General features: G+C 46.1%; 1 protein-coding gene across 2 annotated transcripts in view; it reads left to right on the forward strand.

The window, feature by feature from the left end:
* The window catches only part of TMEM132D (transmembrane protein 132D), a 564124-nt gene that overhangs the window by 444176 nt on the left and 100366 nt on the right, over positions 1-19582 (forward strand). The gene's annotated exons all lie outside the window — the stretch shown is intronic.

Genomic DNA, 19582 nt, shown 5'->3' on the forward strand with positions numbered 1-19582 from the left:
CAGGGAAACCCGGGTCGGGGCCGTGCAACCCAAAGAGCGGAGCCTGGCCCCAGGCAGGGGTGTAACCTGGTTCTCCTCCCCGGGGGCCAGCCCCTGGCACCTGCCCCTGCACGTGTCTGATACCCTCGGGAGAGGGGGGAGCTCTGTCGTGGAACCGTTTTCAGCCACCCCACGGATGACACGAGCGGGTCACTCACCGCATTAAGCAGGGGTGGACTCTTGGTCTAAGAGGAAGGGGAGTTCAGGGACCACACACTCTTTTAGCCTCGCCTGCAAGAGTGCGTGTCTGTCCCAGACGCTGTCAGCGTGGGGGGATTGCAGTCACTCATGTTGTCTTTGTTTGGTTGCTTGGTTTGGGGTTTTTTTTTAATGTTCACTTATTTATTTTGAGAGAGAGAGAGAAAGAAAATAAGTGGGGTAGGGGCAGAGAGAAAGGGAGAGAGAGAGAGAAGCCCAAGCAGCCTCCGAGATGTCAGCAAGGAGCCCAGTGCGGGGCTCGAACTCAGGAACTGTGAGATCACGACCTGAGCTAAAATCAAGAGTCAGACGCTTAACCGCCTGAGCCACCCAGGTGCCCCATGGGACTCGTGTTGTTAAGCAGATGAAAGTCGGTGCCTGTCTCCACTCTGTTCACTCAAACAACAAAGGGTCTACCCTGGAGGTAATTCCCAAAGAAGACTTTCCAAGAGTACTCTGAGCAGTGAGGTAGAGGGCTTTGCAGGGGGCACAGCTGAGAACGGCCCAGAATGCGTCTGTCTGGGATTGTGGCACACGTGTCAGTCTTGTCTCTTCAGCCACACGCCTGCCGTCCTTCAGCAAACGTTCCCTGAGTGTCCACTGTGTGTGGTCCCCCATAACAGGTGCAGGTGAACGGGGCCGGATCCTGCCGTGCGGAGTGGCCAATCGCTGTGTGCACCGCGGCTCCCAGTTCCAATAATAGATACCTGCCTTGGCTGATAGAGACAGAAAGGGAATTCGGGTGTAAAGACCCCCTGTGGCTCACAGAATCATGGGGAAAATTCTAGAACCACGTTTGGAAAATGGACAGTAGAGCATCAGGATCCCTGCAGGGAACAGCACGCTCACACTAGGATGTTTCGAAGAGAGTTTGACAGGGTCTGGCAAAGACGTTGGCGAAGTGCAGCAGGATGGGGACAGCCCCCGAGACCTGACCGGGTCAGGAGAGAGTAACGACCGGGATCAGGGGACAGAGGGCTGTGCGACTAGCCTGACTTGCACCTGCTGAGACCCTCAGTAGAAGGAATGGAACCACCAGGGGAAGCCCTGCAGGGAGGTGGACCAGGCATGAACACCCAGGGATCCTCTGCTCCACCTCTGCTCAGACCCTTGCTGGCACCTCCCGTCGCCCGAGTCCAAATAGAAGCCAGTTGGGCAAAAGGGTTTCTGACTGTGGTTTATACCAGTCCCCACCCAGACCAAGCAGCAGGGGCGAAGAGAGAGGGGTTCCATGTGGAAGGGGCCCATGGAAGAAGGCCAGCAGAGAGAGCACAGGGAGACCGGGCATCCAGGGTGACAGCCACAGTCATGTCACACAGCAGCCCCGTGAGGACACACAGCCAGCCGGCCACCTTCACTCCCTGCACCACCAAATGTATCCCCTGCTCCTTTTTTGTTTGTGCTGCCACCCCCCCAAGGGGGACAAGACAGTCAGTAAACTTACGAGCAGGCGTGACAGTGGCAGAGAAGAAAAACATCCTTCAGGGAATTTCAGGGTGCCTGGACGTGAGGGAGTACCTAGATTAACCAGTCAAGGAAGACTTGGGAAGCATGTTTGGGCATCCCCAAGCACTAATTATAAATCTGACTTTGCCATTTGTAATTCAGCACCCACTCAATATTCTCAGGACAAAGCACCTAATGATGGGGACAGGCAGCAGGCAGGTGCCAAGGTGATTTCATAACTGCTTAGCGAGGAGTGTCACGGCCACAAGGGGTCTTACACAGTGGGGAGGGGGGGGGTCTGTAATCCCTGATGTCGTCTGGAGCGAAATTTTTAAATGGGCATTTTAATAAAGGGTCAACCTCTGTTTCCACCAGCTCCTAAGTCCTTTGTGTGGCCGTAAATAGCAATTTACTTGGTTCTCATCCTGCACCTTCAATGATGTCTCTGCTTTGGCACAATGAGAGTCTGCATTTTCAAGTTAATCCATTAGAGTTGTCTTCGTTTGACTTGTAGAACAGGTTTTTCAAGGATTGCCTTTGCTATTTTGTACTACCACGACCATCTACAGCGTTCTTTCGTGATAGTCGAGTTAATTAGTGTGAGATCAGAGGGTCGGATTGAGCTTATTATCACAAAGTTGATGGGGAAATCAACTATATGACACAGTTTCCACACTGAGTGAGCGAACGCTATTTCCTTCAGCAAACATTTCAAAAAGTGTAGAGCCCTCAGTAATCTCTCTTGGTCTCAAAATGGCAAGTCAAAAGGGCTGAGAATTATTAGATGCTTCAATTTTGTGTGAATACATTTTGCCTTTCTTTGCAAACAGACTTGTAGAAATTTAACTCCAGGATATCAAGATAGAATAATTATAGATTTGACTTAAATTTTATGTTACAGGTATATGAATATTCTATCAATACAACCTTGTTTATCTATTAAAATCTAATTGCCAGCTGGGAGCTTTGTTGCCTCAAAGTTTCCTGTTCTTTCAAGTTTTATCATGAAAATCTGCTCTTGAAGACAGGCGGCCTCCACTTTCAATGACACACTTTTTTAGTCAGGTGGAATCATCTTCTGTTTCCACACTAGCCAACTTGTCACCTTGACTTCAGATGGTGAGGAGAGACACCTGCCCATGTTGAGGGAGATTTCCTGAGAACTAGGGACTATTTTAGTGATTCTAGACAGTGTTGTGTGTAGTTATTCTGGATAGTGTTGTGTGTGGTTGTTCTAGATAATGTTCTGTCTAGTTGTTCTAGATAGTTTCATGTCTAGTTCTAGATAGCATCTTGTGTAGTTGTTCTAGGTAGCGCTGTGTCTAGGTATTCTAGAGAGTGCTCTGTCTAGTTCTAGATAGTGTCTTATGTAGTTGTTCAGATAGTGTTATGTCTAGTTATTCTAGATAGCATTTTGTCTAGTTGTTCTAGATAGTGTCATGTCTAGTTGTTCTAGATGGTGCTGTGTCTAATTATTCTAGATATCATTCTGTCTAGTTATTCTAGATAGCGTTCTGTCTAGTTCTAGATAGTGTTGAGTATAGTTCTAAACAGTGCTGTGTCTAGCTGGTCTAGCTAGTGTTCTGTCTAGTTACTCTAGAAAGCATTCTGTCTAGTTCTAGATAGCGTTCTGTCTAGTTTTTCTAGATAGTGTCATATCTAGTTGTTCTAAATGGTGCTGTGTCTAGTTATTCTAGATATCGTTCTATCTAGCTATTCTAGATATTGTTCTATCTAGTTATTCTAGATAGCGTTCTATCTAGTTGTTCTAGATAGTGTCGAGTCTAGTTCTGAACAGTGTTGTGTCTAGCTGTTCTAGATAGTGTTCTGTCTAGTTATTCTAGATAGCATTCTGTCTGGTTGTTCTAGATAGTGTTGTGTCTATCCTTTGTTCCACATCTATGTGAATCTTATTGGGATAATGTATATTAAGATTTCGTTTCATGTTTTGATGAAGAAGAATGGGAAAGTGCAGAATAATATTAGGGGAGAAAGTAGTTGAGGATGTGTTTTTTTCTAGTCATCAAAATACTGGAAGAAATGACATTTAGTTGGCCAAGTCCAGAGCATGACCTGTTTCAGTAATATTTTAGAAGGCTGACAGCATAATGTGTGTTGAGAATTCTGGAAGCCAGAAAGGGAGGGGCTGCCCATTTGGTCTAGACATCTGTTATAAATGTCATCTTTTTAAATATCGATCCCAATACCTGCCAGCTGCAAAATGAGGTCTGTCCATTCACATTCCAGTACACCAAATGCAGAAAAACCTCCACAGCCAGCCCCAAATCTGAAGAGTTAGCAAAGTTAAAAACGGACGTTCATTTGGACGTTTCCTAAAGAAACTCTGTACATTGACTTCCAGATTTTAGCTTTAGCGATTTGCCGATACACATTTTTAGGGAAACTGAAACGAGCTACTTAGAAGGCTTTTGAAACACCTTTTCGATTAGGGAGGCAGAGACGTTAACAAGAAAATCCATATTATAGCTTGTACAGTTTTTATACCTTGGATACCAGCCTAATGAGCAGAGAGAATTGGTTGGATGGGGATATAATTTATTCTGGGCCATAAAAGCACCTTCCCCATTCCGGTAAGCGAACAGAGCTGGCCTGTCGCTAAACAGTAATGCACTTGTCACGTCACTGCGTCCTCTCGCCACAGAAGATAACCTCTTGGTCCGTTGTGTAGTTTCACCTGTGCCCTTGTTGGGCTCTTGGCCCATCTCTTGACCTTGGTTTCAGTCTCCTTCTCCGCCTGCACCTGGAAGGAGAAGCAGCCACCGCTTCTCCTTGGCTCGTATGCCGTGATGACCACCCTGCCTTTCTGTTCTCACGCCCACGCCTCTCAAACTCTTAACTCCTCTGTCGCCTGTGCATTAGAATGCCTTCCCTTCTCCATGCATATGCTAACCTGCTTTGTGAGATGGAAACCCTAGAGTCTCTGGGAGCTTGGATGAGATGAAGTGAGTCAGGCAGGATGGACGACAAGCCAGACCATACACGGTCCGGCTGCCGTGGCCGCCGCCCCCCCCCCCCCCCCCACTCAGCCAGATGCCATCATGCCCCAGTTGCACCCCACGTTCGCAGATTTTCCGGTTTTTCCATAAAAGCTATAATGCGGTATTTTTATGCCAAACTTCCTGGGTATTAAAGTCTGGCAAGTAATTCCTTTTTTTTTTTTTTTTTTTTAATACCAGACAGGCTAAACAGAACGCATCTGCAGGCCAGGGCTGGCTGCTGGGATGCTGTTTCTCACGTTCTGTCTGCTGGCGTGTCGATTTTCTTCTGCTCCTGCCACTTTCCTCCTGCTTGCTTTTTAGCCCAAAGCGGTAGTGGGTCGTCCGCTAGAGCCCACTATCACTGTGCTTTTACAAATGCACCACTACCCCCTAAAAACAGGGGGAATAGAAGTTATTATCCATCAGCCGACATCAGAAATCTAGTAAACGCAAGAGCTGTCTTTATTCAGAAAAAAAAAAATGTTCTAATGATAAAAAAAAATCAGCTGCACACAAATGTTTATAGTAGTTTTATTCATAATTGCCCCAAATTGGAAGCAACCGAGGCGTCCTTCAGGAGGCACAAAGCCCCATCCATCCAGACGGTGGGATGTGGCTCAGCCTTGAAGACAGAGCTACGAAGTTGCTCCTTAGATCCTGATTTTGGGGAGTAGACCAATCCTAAGTCTGCCCTCTTTGTTTTCCCTAGCTTCCAAATCATTTGTGGTTCCTTTCTGTTTTCTCCATATCAGAGCCAAGATGCATGAAGCCGTGGGAAATGTTTACCCTTTATTTTGTAGTCAGCAGCAAATCCGTTTCCTCGGACCCCTCGCTGTTCACCGGTGTTTCTGTCCCTGTGGGAAAAGTGACTGTTAACATAGGAGCCCCCAGCACTTCCTCCCCAGGGAGCGTTAGGATTTCAGAGGCAGACTTAAGCCAGGCACCTGCTCCGTTCACTCAAGAAAACCAAATCAATCAAAATGAGGACATTTCAACGGTTAATTAAAATTCCAAGATGGGATAGTAATAGAAGTAATTATCTACAATGTATTCAATCGGTTGTTAGCTAAACCCATAAAAAAATTAATCAAGAATAATTTGCTATTTGATATTGACATTTTATATTTCTCATTCATGCTAAAGAAAATCCCATTAAAGAATCTAATTTACTTTGCATTAAACTCACCTTTACAAGAATTGAAATCAAGTCTCGCCAGATGATGATAATGAGATTCAAAGTTACTGGAGATGAAGCCCTCTGTTAGCAAGGAAACAAGCCAGAGGCCAAACTCTTTCCAGCTGTTCTAATCTGGTTTGCAGAAGTAGGTTTGTGCAGCAGCTGCATGTGTGGACCCAGAGTGGGACTAGGTTAAACTGGTATTTGCAGCCCCTCCCCCCAGCTTCTAACTAACCCACATGGACTTTTGCAAAGGACCAGCTGCGAGGGAGATAAGGCCATGGATACAATGTAGGCAAATCCACTTAGCCTTGCCTTGTAGTAGAAAAGGTACCGGCTGGTTCATAAATCTTAGGTTCAACGCTCCTGACTTCTACACTCGAAGTCCTCGTCTGGAAAAGCGAATCAGAAGGGCCTGCAACAAGAAATAGCTGCAAAAAATAATAGTTTTTACTGCAATGAATACAGGGCTCCCTACATCTGCTTACATCACCTCTGAAAGAGCATCGAGTGATTTGTATTATAGTTTATGTATTGTGATCGGCGGTAGCTAAAGCGTGTGTGTGTGTGTGTGTGTGTGTGTGTGTGTGTGTGCCCACACGCGTGGGCTTTCTTCACTGTGCTGCGGTTGAGGGCTAAGTCCAGCTGTTGGTTTTGAGTGGACTTCTGAAGCTAAGGCTGGCGTTGCACCCGGCGTGGGATTCATTAACAAGGTCTTCCGTAGACAAGACACGAAAGGGGCTGGACTTACAGACCCTACCCTACATTAAAAATACTGCCTCTCACCCTACACAGGAGTGTCCTCAAGAGTGTTTTTACTCGCCTTCATAGTCCCGGTGTCCAGCATTTTGTAGCCGCTGAATAATAATTAAATGATTAAAGAACAAATCGATGGGCATCATTAAAAATCAAATCTCTGGGATAATTGCTGGAAATAGGAGCAACATGAGTGTTTAACTTCTGAAAATAGAAAAAGAAGAAAGATCAAAGGAAGGGAGGAAAAACAGCCCAAAACACCAAACAAAACAAAAGTAATAAGAGAAGAAAGAAGAAATCAAGCAAGTTTAAAAACCAGGGCAAATAGAAAACACAAAACATATAAAGCACAAAATAAATTAATTCAAATACATAGGTAATGATTTCCAATGAAAAGGAATTAAACTTTGCAATTGAAAAACCAAGACCATCAGAGAAAACTTAAAAAATGTGTAGGGGGCGCCTGGGTGGCCCAGTCGCTTAAGCGTCCGACTCCAGCTCAGGTCATGATCTCATGGTTCGTGGGTTCGAGCCCAGCATCGGGCTCTGTGCTGACAGCTCGGAGCCTGGAGCCTGCTTCGGATTCTCTGTCTCCCTCTCTCTCTGCCTCTCCTCTGCTGATGTTCTGTCTCTCTCTCTCTCTCTCTCTCAAAAATAAATAAACACTAAAAATTTTTTTTTAATTAAAATAATGTGTATAGACTTCAGCTATATTGTTTCATTAGACACACACACACACACACACACACACACACACAAATGCACTCCTAAAAATTAAGAACGTGGCAGGACTGAAAGAAGGTTGGAAAACCATACAAAGCCATTCTTACCCAAAAGGAAGTTAGTGTGGCCATATAACTATCAAGTGAAATAGACTTTAAAGCAAAGGGTATAAGAAGACATGAAAATGGCCTCTGTCCGTATACACATATTCTGTACACTTGGTGCGTGCATAATATCTCACCAAAAATAGTAGGCTTCTGAAACTTCATTCCCCTCTTAGGAGGAAAAGAACAACTGTATCAGACATAAGGAAACATGTCTTGAATGGAGGCCGGAACTCTAGAACGGGTCAATGGCAGAAGGTGTGGAAGCCGGTCTCCACAGATCTGAAAGCATAGGGCCACAGCCATTTTCGGAATGGCATTTTGACTGAGGGACTCTACGGTCCTAACTGAGACCTTTGAACACTAGAGATGGATGTTACTGAGTGCCCCTTGACCCAAGTGCCCCGGGTCAATGGATCAGTCTTCGGAGTCTCTCTCCCTCTGTCTCTGTCTCCCTCAGATTAGTGAGATTATAGGAGATAATGATTTTTTTTCTGGTTCTTAAATAAGTTTGGTCTCCCTTTCATGCATTCATGCATGAATTATAGTTATAATTCATAACTTTATAATTAGGAGGGCCTCCTCTGCATCATCCATTTAGTAAATATTTTGGGTCATCTGCTGTTCTCCAAGCACTCCAGTATGAGTCAGAAAGATCTGAATCAAATAATGAACACAAACGCATGTGAAGTTTTACTTCTGATGAGTGCTGGGAAGGAGAGAGATCATGCCAGAAGGGCTGCGGTGTAGAGGTTAGCTTATTAAGACAAGTGGAGGATGCTTCTGCAAGGTAGTGTTGCTTGGTCAGAGACCCAAAGTTCCATGAGTACGAGGAAACCTGGCACGGGGGGATGGGCGGGGCTGCAGGGTGAGAAAATAGGGCATGCAGAGAGCATGGGGCAGGAGGGAGCATCATGCAGGGATGCAGGAACCACAGCACAGGGGGCGGGAAGAGTGTCTCGAAGGTGTGCATGGGCAGGTGGCAAGTGGCCACATCACCAAGGGCCTCGTGGGTCACATCAAGGGAGGTGTTGGCTGTTCCAAGAGCAGTGGAAAATACTGAGGTCGGGTTTTGGCCAGGGATGGGTAAGGCAGGGGAAGGGGGTGTCAGGAGGTGGGAAAGGCCCTTTTGACTGGGGTATAGTGAACGGATTATTAAATGGGGCTCAGGAGTGAGTGGGCCAAATGGGGGGTTCTTTTTAGTGGCACAGCTCTGGCAGGAGAAAATGGCACTTCAGAGAAGGGTGTCTGTGGACTGGGGTGGGTATGATGGGTATGGAGAGAGGCAGACGGCCTTGAAAGAGGTCCAGAAGGTTGAATGGAGAAGATACAGGGATGGATGGATGGATGGATGGATGGATGGATGGATGCATGGATGGAAGGATGGATGGATGGATGGATGGATGGATGGATGGATGGATGGATGGAAAGATGGATGGATGGATGGATGGATGGATGGATGGATGGATGGATGGAAAGATGGATGGATGGATGGACGGATGGATGGATGGACAGATGCATGGATGGAAAGATGGATGGATGGATGGATGGATGGATGGATGGATGGATGGATGGATGGAAAGATGGATGGATGGATGGAAAGATGGATGGATGGATGGATGGATGGATGGATGGATGGATGGAAAGATGGATGGATGGATGGATGGATGGATGGATGGATGGATGGATGGAAAGATGGATGGATGGATGGATGGATGGATGGATGGATGGATGGAAAGATGGATGGATGGATGGATGGATGGATGGATGGATGGATGGAAATATGGATGGAAAGATGGATGGATGGATGGATGGATGGATGGATGGATGGATGGAAAGATGGATGGATGGATGGAAAGATGGATGGATGGATGGATGGATGGATGGATGGATGGATGGATGGAAAGATGGATGGAAAGATGGATGGATGGATGGAAAGATGGATGGATGGATGGAAATATGGATGGAAAGATGGATGGATGGATAGATGGATGGATGGATGGATGGATGGATGGATGGATGGATGGAAAGATGGATGGATGGATGGATGGATGGATGGATGGATGGAAAGATGGATGGATGGATGGATGGATGGATGGATGGATGGATGGATGGATGGAAAGATGGATGGATGGATGGATGGATGGATGGATGGATGGATGGAAAGATGGATGGATGGATGGATGGAAATATGGATGGAAAGATGGATGGATGGATGGATGGATGGATGGATGGATGGATGGACAGATGCATGGATGGAAAGATGGATGGATGGGTGGATGGGTGGATGGATGGGTGGGTGGTTGGAAGGGTGGCTGGCTGGCTGGCTGGCTGGCTAGATGGGTGGGTGGATGGATGGATGGGTGGATGGATGGTTGGATCGATGGGTGAAGAATGTCTGGGGGCTCCCCAGATTCCCTTACCTGAACACCTGGGTGGAAGGCAGTGTCGTTGTCTGGGATGGGGAGACTCAAGTAGGGGAAGATCATTAGCTTGGGTACGAATATGTTGAGCTTGACCTTAGAAATTGAGCATTAGTGCACCTATACACAAGGTCCCGTGCCTGGACTTCAGAGAGATCAGCCTGGGGGAGGAAATATCTCTAAAAATGGTAATGATGACACAGGTGAATTCAACACTCAGAATCGCAAAGGTTTTATTACTTTTTTTTAAATCACAAATCAAGAAATTGGTCTGCGTCTGAAGCCTTCCCTCATTCTCCTGCTCTCTGATGTTACGGTTTGGAAACAATATACTGTCTAGGTTGATACGTTCTCATTCGGGACAGTTCTGAAGTTTGTATTCATTCAACAAAAAAATTCAGAGAATTTATGACACCCAGCTGCCTCAGCTGCTCTGTAGCATAATGTCTGCTTGGCCGGTGTAATTACTGCCCCCTTTGGGAAAATGCAAACCAATTTACTGAAACTGAACTAAAAGTGAACAAAGTTACATTAGCTATAGAATAGGAAATGAGACCCATCCACAGTGCCATAAAAGGAAGCCAGGGACTCATTTTATACATAAAACAAACAAATAGTCCTAGATACTGGGAAAAGTCTTAAAGGATAGACATCAAAATCGTAACGGTGGTTGTGTCTGGGTAGCAAGATTATTGCTCACCTCTATTTTCTTCTTTATGCTTCCCATGTATTTTCCAAATGTTCTACAATGAAGCTGATGCAAGCTTTATCTCTAAGGGAAAGAATGGCCATCCATCTAGTTGGACTGGAAGGCAACCTAAGAGCCATTCCTGCCCTTTCCTTGCGAAGAGAAGGCCAGTTTTGTTAAGGTATTGGGAGGGAGATATGTTCAGGAAATCTGGCTCCAGACCCAGGGGACTATAATCACAACTGTTCCAAACAAAGTGTAGTCGTGACCTAGGGCTGCCGTAATAGATTACCACAAACTTGGATGGCCTTGAAACAACAGAAATGTGTTCTCTTACAGCCCTAGAGGTAGAAGCCGGAAGTCAAGGTGTGGGTACGGCCGTGCTGTCTTGAAAAGGCTTTCAGGGAGGGTCCATCCTGCAGCTTCTGGTGGTTGCAATCTTTGACGTTCCTTAGCATATGGATCTCTGCCTCTGTGGTCACTGGGCATTCTCCCTGTTTCCCTGTCTGCATCCAAATTTCCTTTTTCATGTAAGGATACCAGTCACTGGATTAAGGCCACTCTAAGTCAGTGGGACCTCATCGTAACATGATCACTGATACAAAGACCCCATTTTCAGAGGTCACATTCACAGATTACTGGAGTTAGGATTTGCATGTATCATTTTTGGTGGGGGGGGGGAAGAGGGACACAGCTCAACCGTCAATACATGTATCCTCCAACTTAGCTGTATGTTATAAGAACACATACTAAATGATTCCATTTATATATATCCATTATGTATATATTTGTATATATATATTTTTTTTATATATGTATGGTGACAGAAAGCAGATGATTGCTTGCCTAGAGATGGGGTGGGAAGGGAGCTGGTGACAGGAAAGTATGGGAAATCAGGATGGTCAAGGACCACAAGGAAATTTTGACGCTGGTGATATGTGCCTTAGTTTGCAAATAGTGATTTTAACATTTATTTATTTTTGAGAGACAGTGAGAGAGAGAGAGAGCACAAGTAGGGGAGTGGCAGAGAGAGAGGGAGACGCAGAATCTGAAGCAGGCTCCAGGCTCTGAGCTTTCGGCACACAGCCTGACGCAGGGCTCGAACCCATGGACCGCGAGATCATGACCTGAGCCAAAGTCGGATGCTTAACTGACTGAGCCACCCGGGCGCCCCCATCATGGATTTTAAATAAGTGTGTTTGATTGCGTGACAAGTACACCTCAATAAAGGTGTATTACATCTTAACAAACTAAATAAGGTATTTAATTTCAAAAAATGAAGTAGATCCTGCACAATCTCTTTCAAAAATTACAGACATTTTCACAATTTATTTAATGATGCTAGGATTACTCCAATAATATAACCACACAGAGACATCAAAAGAAGGAAAACTGTAGACCAATATCTCCCAGCGCAGATGGAAAAATGCTTTACAAAATCTTAGCAAGTCTCATCTCTGAATTAGGATGTAGGACACGCTATACTATAAAAATAACTAAATTGTTAGAATAAATACTTCATAAAAGTAGACCTACAGATGTCAAACAAAACGCCTGAAAATATGTCCAACAACATTAGTTATTAGGTAAGTGCACATTAACGTCTCAAAGAGATACGTCCACACGCTCCCTTAAAACGGCAAAAATCTGAAAGGTTGACAATATAAGGTGTCGAGAGGATGTGCAGAAGCCGGAACCCTCGGACATTGCTGGCGTAAATGAGAGCATTGCAGCCATGTTGAAAAGCGGCGCGCAGATTTAAAAAGTTACGTGAACTTCTCTAGGACCTGGTATTTCCATTCTCCAGGGGAAATGAAAACGTATGTCCCACGAAGACTTCCCTCTGCATGGTCACAGCAGCTGCATCCATCGTAGCCAGAGTGAGAAAGCCCAGGTGTTCACCCACTGGCGGATGTATCCACAAAGTGTGATATATCCACAGAGTGGAACATTACTTCGCAGTAAAAAGGGGGAACCAATGAATGAACACACAGCAACGTAGACCAGTCTCAAAAACGTCATGCTAAAGAGAGGATGTATTGCCTGATGATGCACGCATGAAATATCTAGAGAATACTCAAGGGTGGTGAAAAACTCGAAGTCATGGATTGGGAGGGAGGCTGACCATACCAGGGTACAGAAGAACATTTCAGAGACAGCGGGATGCTCTAAAATTGGGTTGTGGTAATAGTTGCACAATGATATAAATTTACTAAAACTTGGAGTGCCTAGGTGGCTCAGTTGGTTAAGCCTCCGACTTTGGCTCAGGTCATGATCTAGCGGTTCATGGGTTCGATCCCCGCCTCGGGCTCTGTGCTGACAACTCAGAGCCTGGAGCCTGCTTCGGATTCTGTGTCTCCGTCTCTATCTCTCTCTCTCTCTCTCTGCCCCTCCCCGTCTCTCTCTCTCTCAAAAATAAATAATAAAAAATGTTTAATTTACTTAAAGTCATCAAATTATACACTTAAAATGGTTGCATTCACTTTATATAACTTTTAGCTAAATAAAGTAGTTAGAAAATACATAGTATGACCAGGACTGATCTCTCGAGGACGAAAAACAAAACAAAACAAAAAACAAGAATTCAGTGCAGCACTCTGTTCTCACAGAAAGGAGTGACCATAAATTCAAGTTTTAATTTGACTACAATTTTTATTAAAGTTATTCAGTAAGGCTCACTGTGTCACCTTTAATGAAGTGTCTCAAATATGCCTTAAATACACATTTAATGTAGATCTAATGACACTCTTCGGCCAGCTAATTATTAGGCATGTTTAATGGGGTTTCACAATTGCAGGGGAGAAGCATAGCCATTTCTACATAGATCTATCCTTATCAAAATACTTTTAAGATAATGGATTTCACCCACATAGATTGCCTTTGTGAATGAAAACCATTATGTTCACCCACAATAATAGTACTTAGAGTTCTATCAGTTATTAAAACCTATCCAATTAACATAAGGAGTCGCTGCTGTCGGCATTCTTTATGGATTTGTGACTCTGTGCGCCTGTGGTATGTTAAAGAGATTTAGATAATATTGGAAATTTCACGAAATGTACTTCATTTTGGAAAAGAAGCACAAAAGAAATACCGATCTCGTGTTTGGGGCAGGTGAGAAGAGACTGCAAGTTACTATAAATCAGGTTTTTGGAGAAATGTAGATTTTTCAAGGCACAAGCTTTGAAAGCCAAAGTCAAGCCCAGATTTATTTTCTTGGGCACACAGAGCAGGCATTAACATAAATTCTATTGCTACCGGTCTGAAAAGATTAGGTATTTAACAGTTCCTGCCATGCCTACAATGAGAAAGGATCCGAAGCCTTTACTTGTGTGTCATTTCTAAGAATATTTTTTACAAGACCGATTATGTCTCTTCATAATAGCTTCTTGGATTTCACATTTCCAAAGCTCCCTAAATTTGCAAATGACCAGCAGCAGTAACTGAATAACAGCCAGGAGAGAAAAGAACCTTTTCTTCTACAAACCTGTGGTAGCATTCACCCAGTTACTTACCCAGGGAGGACTGAGGTGCTGTGCCCACTGCCCCGCGGTCTGAAGACAGCAGAAAGCGAGACACGTGGTGTCCTTGTTTTTGTCCCATCTTTTAGTCTGGAGCAGGAGACAGCTTGAAAGTCTAAACCATCGAGGCACCTGGGTGGTTCAGTCAGTTGAGCGTCTGACTTCGGCTCAGGTCACGATCTCACGGTTCGTGGGTTCGAGCCCCACGTCGGGCTCTGTGCCGACAGCTCAGAGCCTGGAGCTGCTGCGTCTCCCTCTCTCTCTGCCCCAACCCCAGTCGTGCTCTGTTTCTCTCTGTCTCTCAAAAATAAATAAAATTTTTTAAAAGTGTAAATCTCTCAACTGAGAAGGCTAAACAGTGAATTACTTAATAATTTTTATTTTTTCTCATCTTAATAATCATGTAACTTAACAAATTAACCTTCAACGTGAAAAACAGGGTCATCTGTAATTGTACGTGCTACAGAGTTGAAGAGGGAGCATTCTAGTGGGGAATGGATGGGGTGGGGGGGGGGGTTGTACACTGGGGGCCGGGACTAGCAGAAGCCACTTGGTGGTCAGAGAAGATTCTTGGAGGTGGTGATACCACAGATGAGGCGTGACGGACGGGCCAGGGCTGTGAGGTCCTGCCTCACCCCCTGCACCTGCCTCACTTGGAATCGCCTCGCGCCACCCAAGCCAAGGTTCACGTTACTCTTCCTGAATCCCACTCTCTGTGGTGAATCCTTCCCTCGCTGCTGTGTTTACTTTATGGCATCATTGCTCTCTTCTAATATCCCTTAAACGTGGAGCCGTAAACCTTTTGCCTCGCGCTGGTTTGCCGATTGCCCTGTCTGCTGAGTCGTTTGTCTCGGACCGTGTTGGTGTGTGCATGTGTTTTATAGATCCAGTCGGGGTGGGGAGGCTTCTGAATCACTAGGGAAAGTGGCCATCCGTCGTGGGCAGAGATAATTCCCAGTGGTTCTCAACCTCTGCTGTCTGTGAGAATCACCTGGGGAGATGTTAAATTTCCAAAGGTCCAGACGCAGCCCGTACAGTTAAATCAGAATCTCTGAGTGCATGATCCAGCATCAGCGCTGTTTAATCTGCCCCAGTGATGCCAGGAGACACTAAGTTTGGAAGTCACTGGGTTAGAATGTCTGGTGAAGATACGACACTCCTGATGTCTGGGACTCATCTCCCCAGGTCTGAGGCGGATTCCTGGCATTGGCCAGATCTCCCCTGCAGCCTTGCTTGAGGGGTACAGTTCTGGACTCAACCTCAGGTGTGCTAGAGCCTTAGGAGGACAAGGCTCCGATATGTCCGACGCTTTTCACACCCCCGGCTGCCCATCGTGGTGACTGGACTGAAAGTGATTCTCTCCTGGAAGTATTAAGCTGTCGGCCAGAGCCAGGGTCACCATCTCAGCCTGCTGGTTTTGAGCAAACCTGTGACCAGGTAGGGATTAAACCCCTGACTTCGGACTCAATAATACCATGCACGGACCACCTGGGCAGATCAGCCGCAGTTGCATTCTTGGCTACACACCGGTTGGAACATGCCTGCCAAAGCCCAGCTGAATTCAGCAGAAAAGAAATCATGATGGCGGCACAAGGTGGTGATCTCCCCGCGATCCCAGCAAATGCAGCAACGCTTCCTTATGTTCCTGCTCTGCGTTCAGCAGCATCTGACAAAGTTGAGTTGCTTTAACCACGTGACTCAGTTTCCCCTGCAGGCTTTATGATTGTGACACGATTTCCTGAGTCCAGCCAGGCAACGTGAAAGCTAGAGATATCTATAAGCATCCACCAGTGAACACGGCCATGAGGCGAGTTACCTGTTGAAAGTGGGAGTTGACTGGCCCTTGATGGGCCTCGTGCTAGGCACGCATGACACCCAGAGGCAGAGCTCACACGGTGTCTCCCGCAGGTACTCAGGGCTGTGTGTGGAGCGGCCCCAAAGCCCTGCCCTCCTGGAGCTTTATACTCTGGTGTGGTCAAACAGGCAAGAGATGTGTAGAGAAAAATGATTTCTGGGAATGACCAGGGCAATGTTGTAGAATACCAAGATGAGTGGTTTCAAAGGCTTTCCCTAACGCTGGCTTCCATCATGGCGGCTTGAGTGAAGTTGACAGGGGTGGAGGTGGGAGGAAGTGGCTGGGTGTGCAGAACACATTGGAGCTGGTGCTCCCAGGATGCTCTGCTGGATGGGACACGGGGGTGGACTAAAGGATGAATCACGATCCCTGAGGCTCTGCCCAGAGCAACCAGGTGGCACCATGTACTATTTGGAGCGCTGGAAGAGGAGAGCTTCAAGGTGGGGATAGCAAGAGTTCTGTTTGGGACCCAGGGAGTTGGACAGACCCCATTGGAAAGGTCGGGCAGGCAGGGGAACATTTGAGTCGGGAGCTCATGGGAGAGGTCAGAGCCGGAGACGGCAGTCTGCAAATGAGCAGAACCCAGATATCTCAGGACTGGATGAGATCACTTCCAATGGTTTGGCCTTCCGCGGTCACATGGGGCCACCGACACCTGACAACAGAGTTGCTTCGCCCACACTTCTCTGCATTTCAAATGGGTGAGAGTTAGATCGGTGTCCACAGTCTCGTTCACAGAGCCTCGCTGTACGGGACGGCGTAGAATCATTTTCATTTTCGTCAAGCACGCCCGGCACCCATCTGTGTTTCGCGGAGGACTGCCCCGCCAGCCACGCACAGCTGTGAATCCTGGAATCCTAGGCCTGGATACCCAGAAGAGATGGGGTTAGAAAGACTCCGGCTGGGGGAGTAGCCAAGAATACTGATTTTGTTCCTCCTAAAGGTGGCATTCCCACCCCCACCCCCCCAGAAAGGGAAGCAGAGATCTAAGAAACATTTCCACGGCCAGTAGTACATCATGGAGGTGAAGTCAATGCAGGGATGGCTGTGCTCATTGAAAAAACCCAGACTCCTCTTTCCTTGCCTCCCAGAACAATCTTAATTGCATCCCCCCGCAATTCCCAATTAGTGTGGGCTCAAGACATGCAAACTCATTTCTTGCATTAGCCTAAGAAAAACGTAATTAAGAAGTTGTCTGGTGGAAAAAAAGAAAAAGCCCATAATGTATTCCAGGGCCAGACTGCAGATGACTTTTGGGCTTCACACGATTTGGGATTAGCCACGCCACTGGATGTTCATTAGCATAGATAACCGAGACGTGGCTCCAAGCCCCACCAATAAGTCTCTCCAAAATCCCTATGGCTTACAGGTCAAAAAAGGACTCAGAACTACTTACCATCCCTCTGGAGGGCTGGGGTTCTAAGCAAGACCAGCTTTCAGGTGCCCACTGAGTCAAATGAAGTCTGCAGCGGCCCTTTCATGTTTGTTAATTTTGTATGACCTTTCCGTACCGGTTGAATTAATTCCTTAGTCTCACGTACCATAAAACCAATAGGCTTCTTCCAGCCTACGGAAAATTCTGTTGCCTTTGACAATTTGACATGCATTTTTCTGTAGTGATAGAGAAAGGGGCTGACAGCTCGTTTAGTTAAAGGCTACAGGCAAAAACTCCCCCGGTTTCAAAGAGCAAATACTTTATGATATCAAGAGAACTCTATCAACAGACATAAATTAAATATTCATGCCGAGCTTCACAGAATTGCTGTTTGGAACCAAGGCTGAAGCGAAGATTCTCCTAAGAACCATCAATGACAGTCTCAGTCGTCAATCACGGATATATGTTGAGGGTACTCAACGGCATCCTGTAATTCTGTCAGGCTTTTCTCACCAGGGAGAGCCGTGAGCCCCTGGATGTATCGTTTCCGACACACGGTCTCCTGCTTTAACAAAAAAGTTATAAAAGTTCTAAGCGAAGCCACATCCTTACCCCTGTGTCCTTAATGTGTCCTGCTTGTTTTCAGTTTAGCTGTTGGGATCGGGCGAAGTTTGCGTCTTGGACTGCTGGATCACACACATGTGTTGGCAGTCCAGAATCATCTATACGAGGCGTCCCAGACTCAGCCTCCTGCGGCCAGCCGTGTGGCACACAGGAGATGGGAACTTTGGTGGAAGGGAGGGGAGTCACTACTTGGAGCTTACGGAATGATACCCCAGAGTTGTCTGTTCTGATTACTCGAGACAAACCAGAAATCCAGATTTTTGCATATCTCCCAGTTTTTAAATGTTGTGAACAGTTGATTAAATCTGTGCAGTTCAAGCAAAGCCCTCCATGAGCTGGATTCAGCTTGACACAACCCTAATTTACAGACTGTGATTTGAACGGCATTGGGAGAATTGAGTTGTATGAAATGGAAGACTTAAAGTTCTTCGATGCCTTGAGGGACGTCACCCAGCCGTACGAGGAGGGACGCGTGAACACGCGCTGCGGCGTGGATGAAGCGTGAGGGCGTGGTGCCTCCTGAAAGCAGCCGGTCACGGGAGACCATGTGTCCCATGAATCACCTCCTGTGAAGTGACCACAACTGGGAAATTCATGGAGACACGAAGTAGATTGGCAATGGCTGATGGCCGGAGCCAGGCTGGTGGACGGGAGGGGACAATAGCCACAGGGCACAGGGCACCGGGCTTCTTTTCAAGATGATAAAAATGGTCTCAAATAGACTGTGGTGATGGTCGCACACATCTCTGAATATATTGAAAAGTAACGAATTGCACACTCTCATGGGTGACTCATGTGGAATGTGAATTGTTATCTCAATAAAGCTGTCAAGAAAAATAACGACACGAACGGCTCCCAAAACCTGCTCTTCCTCCCTCGAGCAGGGAGCTGAAATTTTCAGCACCCAAAACCAATCCCACCAAGTCTGGGATTCACACCACCGCCCACCCTGGCTCACTGGAAGCATCCCCCCTAAAACTCAATTCAAAAGTTAAACTTATGTCCTGTTTCCAGAAAATTTAGGCCGATGGTAGTGTGCATTTTGACTTAGCCTCCCTTCCTGCCAAGAAGGTCTTGGACGCTCTGTCCACACGTCCTGTTGCCAGTGTTGCCGAGGATGAAAAAGGAACATCGAGACGAAAACCCATCATTTTGTACACTTTCTCCAGGGCCAGGGATGTCTGTCCATTCCCGGGCTCACATACAAAGTCAGGCATATACTGTAGTTTCCCCATCTTTCTTGGAAATGCCACTTTGAAAGCACTAATCTCATGGATAAAATTGGCTTAAAGTCTTAAATTCGTTAATATGCCTTTGTCTTACTGATCAGGAGGAGGCTAGACAGCCTATTCGGTGGGGACGAAGGGTTAATCTGCGCCCCTCTCCTTAATACAATACAAGGATGGAACACATGGGGCTTATGCACATCCTAAAGTGCTTTCTGAGACTCCCAATTGACTCCTTTTTTTCTTTTCTTTTTTTAATGCAGAGTCTGTTTGCCTAGCATCCCGAAAGAGGCTTGCGTTATTTTTGTCCCTTAGAGTCTCCTGCAGCAGTGAATGTCATAAATAGAAATCTCTATTTGACCACATCCTTGAGGATGTCAAGAATGCTTGGCCAATTGGCTCAGCAGCTTACTGAGTTTGAACAGTGG

The sequence above is a fragment of the Puma concolor genome, chromosome D3 (genome assembly GCF_028749965.1).
Source record: "Puma concolor isolate L17-30 chromosome D3, mPumCon1.1.hap2, whole genome shotgun sequence".
In the NCBI taxonomy this organism is placed as follows: domain Eukaryota; kingdom Metazoa; phylum Chordata; class Mammalia; order Carnivora; family Felidae; genus Puma; species Puma concolor.